The sequence below is a fragment of the Triticum dicoccoides genome, chromosome 2A (assembly GCF_002162155.2).
Source record: "Triticum dicoccoides isolate Atlit2015 ecotype Zavitan chromosome 2A, WEW_v2.0, whole genome shotgun sequence".
Taxonomy (NCBI): Eukaryota; Viridiplantae; Streptophyta; class Magnoliopsida; order Poales; family Poaceae; genus Triticum; species Triticum dicoccoides.
In genome coordinates this window covers 143,142,550-143,150,053 of record NC_041382.1, presented here as the reverse complement: position 1 = coordinate 143,150,053, position 7,504 = coordinate 143,142,550, and the positions used below count along the sequence as shown (strand labels likewise).

General features: G+C 46.7%; 1 long non-coding RNA gene across 1 annotated transcript; it reads left to right on the top strand.

Annotated features, from left to right (window-relative positions):
• Positions 1-6,778: 6,778 nt before the first annotated feature.
• On the top strand, positions 6,779-7,504 carry LOC119359180. The gene is made up of 3 exons (XR_005172405.1): positions 6,779-6,907; positions 7,002-7,081; positions 7,212-7,504. It is a non-coding gene; the product is annotated as an uncharacterized LOC119359180 (long non-coding RNA).

Below are 7,504 nucleotides of genomic sequence, written 5' to 3'. Positions count from 1 at the left end.
CCAGGTCCTCCCAACAACCGATTGATCCTGCTGGCAAGCTGTTAAGCCAATGCCGAGCTGGTCCTTTAAGCTTGAGTGGGAGGTATTTGATGGCGTGGAGATCATCGCCGCGGGCCATGTGGATATGAAGGAGATAATCCTCGATCCATACCGCAGGATCTGTTGTGCCATCATATGATTCGATGTTTACGGGTTTGAAACCCTCGGGGATTTGATGATCCATTACTTCGTCTGTGAAGCATAGTGGGTGTGCGGCGCCTCTAGACTGGGCTATATCACGACGTAGCTCCAATGAGCTTTGTCTACTCTGTTCGGCCCTACCGGATTTGTGTCCGGCGTGACGGTTACCGTCTCGAGTAATGGGGCGCCCACGCGATCCATAGATCTATCTTGTTTGCCTTGCCTTGTCCTCCAACATATCTCGCAGGTCTGACGCATTTTCCCATGCCTTGGTACGGGGTGCGACTTGAGTGGAGGGCCGAGAGGCCTCTCTGTCGCGGCCACGAGGTGGCCGGTCAGCCGTATCAAGTGCTGGTGATGTAGGTTTAAGTGCTTCCTCCACTAATCGGGGTAGCAACCTGCGCTTTGGGTAGCTCTTGGAGGGGCGTTTGAGTTTACGCTCTTCGGCCGCAAGGACTTCAGTACATCTGTCGACTAGCAAATCTTGATCAGCTCTAAGCTATTGCTGTTTTTTCTTGAGGCTTCTTGCCGTGGCCATAAGCCTGCATTGAAAACGCTCTTGTTTGGCGGGATCCTCTGGCACGATGAATTCGTCGTCGTCGAGGCTTGCCTCATCTTCGGAGGGAGGCGTATAATTATCATCCTCGACCTCTCTGTCTGCTGCTCTCTCATGAGGGCTGGCTTCTCCATCCTCCTGTGCTGAATCTTGCTGGAGGGGATTTTCTTCGGCATTCTTCGGAGTATTATTATCTCGCGTGCTGGAATCACCGTATTTGTTTTGGCAGGATTTTGAGCGGCGCCGCTGACGCCGGCGCTTAGGCTGTTTCTTGGAGGGGTCATCCTCCGCTGTTCCATCACCATCTCCTTCTTTTGGGGTGTCCACCATGTATATGTCATACGACGAGGTGGCTTTCCAGGGCCTAATAGGCGCTGGTTCTTCATCGTCTCCTACATCGGTGTCCATACCGTCGATGTCTTCTGAGTCGAAGTCGAGCATGTCGGTTAAATCGTCGACAGTGGCTACAAAGTGGGTGGTGGGTGGGCTTTGAATTTCTTCATCGTTCGTGTCCCAACCTTGCTGACCGTAGTCCGGCCAAGGCTCTCCTGATAAAGAGAGAGACTTCAGTGTCTTCAAAATATCGCCGAAAGGCGAGTGCTGAAAGATGTCTACGGCAGTAAACTCCATGATCGGCGCCCAATCGGATTCGATCGGCAGGGGCGCGGAGGGTTCGGAGTCTGGAGAGGAGTCCGGCTCCTTGGAGTCACGAGTCTCGTGGGTGCGGGGCTGGTGTTCGGCTCGATCACCGTTGGGATCGCAGCCCCCGAGGCGGTGTCCAACCGCCCATCCTCGATCGGCGCAGTTGGCTCCGAATTAAGGGTCGAAGCCGATGCGGGTGCGGCCTCCAGGGCACTGTCCGGCGGCAGAGCTAGATCATGCTCGTCGTGACAGTGCGGCGCGCGCGGCAGTGGCTTGAATCCGTCGAAGATCAAGTCCCCGCGAATGTCAGCCGTGTAGTTTAAACTTCCAAATCGGACCTGACGGCCAGGGGCGTAGCTTTCGATCTGCTCCAGATAGCCAAGTGAATTGGCCCGCAGTGCGAAGCCGCCGAAGACGAAGATCTATCTGGGGAGGAAGGTCTCACCCTGGACTGCATCGCCATTGATAATCGTAGGAGCCATCAATCCTGACGGCGACGACACAGAGGAACTCTCAATGAAAGCACCAATGTCGATGTCAAAACCGGCGGATCTCGGGTAGGGGGTCCCGAACTGTGCGTCTAGGCCGGATGGTAACAGGAGGCAAGGGACACGAAGTTTTACCCAGGTTTGGGCCATCTTGATGGAGGTAAAACCCTACGTCCTGCTTGATTAATATTGATGATATGGGTAGTACAAGAGTAGATCTACCACGAGATCGGAGAGGCTAAACCCTAGAAGCTAGCCTATGGTATGATTGTTGTTCTGTATGTTGTCCTACGGACTAAAACCCTCCGGTTTATATAGACACCGGAGAGGGTTAGGGTTACACAAAGTCGATTACAATGGTAGGAGATCTATATACCCGTATCGCCAAGCTTGCCTTCCACGCCAAGGAAAGTCCCTTCCGGACACAGGACGAAGTCTTCAATCTTGTATCTTCATAGTCCAGGAGTCCGGCTGAAGGTATAGTCCGGCCATCCGGACACCCCCTAATCCAGGACTCCCTCACTTGCCATGGGAGAAGTGCTTAGCTTTGGGTTCGATCTTGCGGTGTCCTTTCCCAGTGACAGAAGGGGCAGCAAGGCACGTATTGTATCGTTGCCATGGAGGATAACAAGATGGGGTTTATTTCATATTGCATGAATTTATCTCTCTACATCATGTCATCTTGCTTAAGGCGTTACTCTGTTTTTAACTTAATACTCTAGATGCATGCTAGATAGCGGTCGATGAGTGGAGTAATAGTAGTAGATGGAGAATCATTTCGGTCTACTTGTCACGGACGTGATGCCTATATACACGATCATGCCTAGATATTCTCATAACTATGCTCAATTCTGTCAATTGCTCAACAGTAATTTGTTCACCCACCGTAGAATACTTATGCTCTTGAGAGAAGCCACTAGTGAAACCTATGGCCCCCGGGTCTATTCTCATCATATCAATCTCCATCACTTTAATCTTGCTTTGCTTTTTTACTTTGCCTTTTACTTTTCACTTTGCATCTCTATACCAAAAATACCAAAAATATTATATCTATCAGATCTCACTCTCGTAGGTGACCATGAAGGGATTGACAACCCCTAATCGCGTTGGTTGCGAGTAGCTATCATTTTGTGCAGGTACGAAGGACTTGAGCGTGGCCTCCTACTGGATTGATACCTTGGTTCTCAAAAACCGAGGGAAATACTTACGCTACTCTGCTGCATCATCCCTTCCTCTTCGGGGAAATCCAACCCAAGCTCAAGAGGTAGCACTTGGCACTTAGCGGTGCTTCCAGGACGTAATTCTTTTGTGCAGCAATGAGGATAATCCTCAAGTTATGGACCCAGTCCATGTAATTGCTACCATCATCTTTCAACTTTGCTTTCTCAAGGAACACATTAAAATTCAACGGAACAACAACACGGGCCATCTATCTACAATCAACATAGACACGCAAGATACTATCAGGTACTAAGTTCATGATAAATTTAAGTTCAATTTAATCATATTATTTAAGAACTCCCACTTATATAGACATCCCTCTAATCCTCTAAGTGATCACGTGATCCATATCAACTAAACCATGTCCAATCATCACGTGAGATGGAGTAGTATCAACGGTGAACATCACTATGTTGATCATATCTACTATATGATTCACGCTCGACCTTTCGGTCTCCGTGTTCCGAGGCCATATCTGTTATATGCTAGGCTCGTCAAGTTTAACCTGAGTATTCCGCATGTGCAACTGTTTTGCACCCGTTGTATTTGAATGTAGAGCCTATCACACCCGATCATCACGTGGTGTCTCAGCACGAAGAACTTTCGCAACGGTGCATACTCAGGGAGAACTCCTATACTTTGATAATTTAGTGAGGGATCATCTTATAATGCTACCATCAATCAAAGCAAGATAAGATGCATAAAAGATAAACATCACATGCAATCAATACTAGTGATATGATATGGCCATCATCATCTTGTGCTTGTGACCTCCATCTTTGAAGCACCTTCATGATCACCATCATCACCGGCGCGACACCTTGATCTCCATCGTAGCATCGTTGTCGTCTCGCCAATCTTATGCTTCCACGACTATCGCTACCGCTTAGTGATAAAGTATAGCATTACAGGGCGATTGCATTGCATACAATAAAGCGACAACCATATGGCTCCTGCCAGTTGCCGATAACTTGGTTACAAAACATGATCATCTCATACAATAAAATTTAGCATCATGTCTTGACCATATCACATCACAACATGCCCTGCAAAAACAAGTTAGACATCCTCTACTTTGTTGTTGCAAATTTTATGTGGCTGCTACGGGCTTAGCAAGAACCGTTCTTACCTACGCATCAAAACCACAACGATAGTTTGTCAAGTTGGTGCTGTTTTAACCTTCGCAAGGACCAGGCGTAGCCACACTCGGTTCAACTAAAGTTGGAGAAACTGACACCCGCCATCCACCTGTGTACAAAGCACGTCGGTAGAACCAGTCTCGCGTAAGCGTATGCATAATGTCGGTCCGGGCCACTTCATCCAACAATACCGCAGAACCAAAGTATGACATGCTGGTAAGCAGTATGACTTATATCTCCCACAACTCACTTGTGTTCTACTCGTGCATATGACATCTACGCATAAAACCTGGCTCTGATACCACCGTTTGGGAACGTAGTAATTTCAAAAATTTCCTACGCACACACAAGATCATGGTGATGCATAGCAACGAGAGGGGAGAGTGTTCTCTACGTACCCTCGTAGACCGTTCGCGGAAGCGTTATATCAACGCGGTTGATGTAGTCGTACGTCTTCACGATCCGACCGATCCAAGTACCGAAAGCACGGCACCTCCGAGTTCTGCACACATTCGGCTCGTTGACGTCCTTGCCTTCTCGATCCAGCAAGAGGGGCGAAGTAGTAGATGAGTTCCGACAGCACGACGGCGTGGTGACGGTGTTGGTGAAGAACAATCTTCGCAGGGCTTCGCCTAAGCACTACAAAAACTAGGACGGATGATAAACTAGAGGGGACGGGGTTGCTGGCACACGGCTTGGTGTTTCTTGATGTGTCTTGGGTGCTAGCCCTACCCCTGTATTTATATGTTGAGCCTTGGGGTCGAAACTTGGAGTAAAAGCCTCCACAAAGTCGGTTTCACCCGAAAGGCAAGAGTCCTTCTCGGACTCCAGGGCCAGATGCCAGGGTTCCCGGCGTTTGGCCCCAGACGCCAGGGACCCTGGCGTCTGGCCCCTGGACTCCGCAAAACTTCCTTTTGCGCTTTCCAAAAACCTTGTGGGCTTTCCCCTTTGGCCCAGATAAAGTGTTCTCGTACCCAAACATTTCAGGAAACATCCGGAACCCCTTCCGGTGAATTCCGAAACCCTTCCGGTGACCAAACACTATTATCCTATATATCAAACTTTATCTCCGGACCATTCCGGAGATCCTCGTCATGTCCGTGATCTCATCCCGGAGTCCGAACAACATTCGGTCATCAACATACATAACTCATATAGTACTATATCGTCAACGAACGTTAAGCGTGCGGACCCTACGGGTTCGAGAACTATGTAGACATGACCGAGACACCTCTCTGATCAATAACCAATAGCGGGACCTGGATGCCCATATTGGCTCCTACATATGCTACAAAGATCTTTATCGGTCAGACCGCATAACAACATACGTTGTTCCCTTTGTCATCGGTATGTCACTTGCCCGAGATTCGATCGTCGGTATCTCAATACCTAGTTCAATCTCATTACCGACAAGTCTCCTTACTCGTTCCGTAATACATCATCCCGCAACTAACTCATTAGTTGCAATGCTTGCAAGGCTTATAGTGATGTGCATTACCGAGTGGGCCCAGAGATACCTCTCCGACAATCGGAGTGACAAATCCTAATCTCGAAATACGCCAACCCAACAAGTACCTTTGGAGACACCTGTAGAGCACCTTTATAATCACCCAGTTACGTTGTGATGTTTGGTAGCACACAAAGTGTTCGTCCGGTAAACGGGAGTTGCATAATCTCATAGTCATAGGAACATGTATAAGTCATGAAGAAAGCAATAACAACAAACTAAACGATCAAGTGCTAAGCTAACGGAATGGGTCAAGTCAATCACATCATTCTCCTAATGATGTGATCCCGTTAATCAAATGACAACTCATGTCTATGGTTAGGAAACTTAACCATCTTTGATCAACGAGCTAGTCAAGTAGAGGCATACTAGTGACACTCTGTTTGTCTATGTATTCACACATGTATTATGTTTCCGGTTAATACAATTCTAGCATGAATAATAAACATTTATCATGAAATAAGGAAATAAATAATAACTTTATTATTGCCTCTAGGGCATATTTCCTTCAAGCACTCCGCTCGAGTTCATGGTTTTCTTATACTGCAGCAAATTCTTTATTTTCCTGGCTTGTTCATGCTCATAAAATTACATATACCAACTACTAAATCGACTATTACTCACCAAGCACCGCACATTTTGCTTCATCCATCTATAAATATAGAAGATTCATCTACTTATATTAACCATAGATTGCTTGCTATCCTGTCGTCTCTGCTTGCTATTTACCTCGTGTATGTGCTTTCCTGCCTTCGATGAAACACCATTACACCACTGCATGATATTCTCACTTCTCAACTAACATGCTGTAAAAATCTTCACGACAACATGAACACTGAAAATCACCAGTATGTTGCTGATGCTAATGGATTTGATAGAGCTACCGAGTCTGAGGTCAACAAGAAAAATATAATGCCAATATCTTATGCAGGCAAACTTCGCTGCATGACTGGAAACTTCCACAATGCTGTTGCTGTTTCACGTGTCCATGGCTCACCTGATATATTCACAGACTTCACGTATGATTCAAACTGGCCTTAGATAGTTCAGGGTCTTGAGCATGGACAACAGGCAGTCGATGAGGCTGATTTTACTGCTCAAGTGTATCAACTGAAACTCCTTGAGTACGTGGAAAAAATTAAGACTGGACAGGTGTTTGGGCATGTAGTTACTGGTAATGTAGCCAGTGTCTTCCCTTGGTTTCCTTAACTTTTTCTTCTCCATGCATCTTAATTTCCCTGTTCTTCACTTGCCCTCTTGTTTTCCAGTCCTCCACTCCGTGGACTTCCAGAAGAGGAGTCTGCCCCATGCACATATCCTTGTTTGGCAGAAAAAAGATTATGGGCAGGTCATAACGCTAACTTTGCTAAATCCTATCTTTCATTTGCTATTAGTATTTCTACTAAATTTAGATTCTTCTTTCTTTTCCATGGTTTCTTCTTTCGGAATTCCTAATAATTAAGTTGCCCATGTCACAGGGATCTGCGTCCACTAATGTTGATGATGATGCTCTTGCGATTGCACATGCTAACACCATGGAGGCTGCACTTCGCTGATTTGGATCTAACAACTAAAGCCCTGTGCACAAAGACAAGTGAAAACTGCTTTGCCATTGCTGTTTTCACACGATTGGCCAAGTGCCCAGAATAGCCTGTTACTATGTTTGTCGCATGTTTGCAAACCAAGTGTTTGGCAACCCCCAATCATACATTTCCTTATTTATGATCTGAACTAGGCTATTTTCGTGCTCTATGGATATCGTTATTAACCC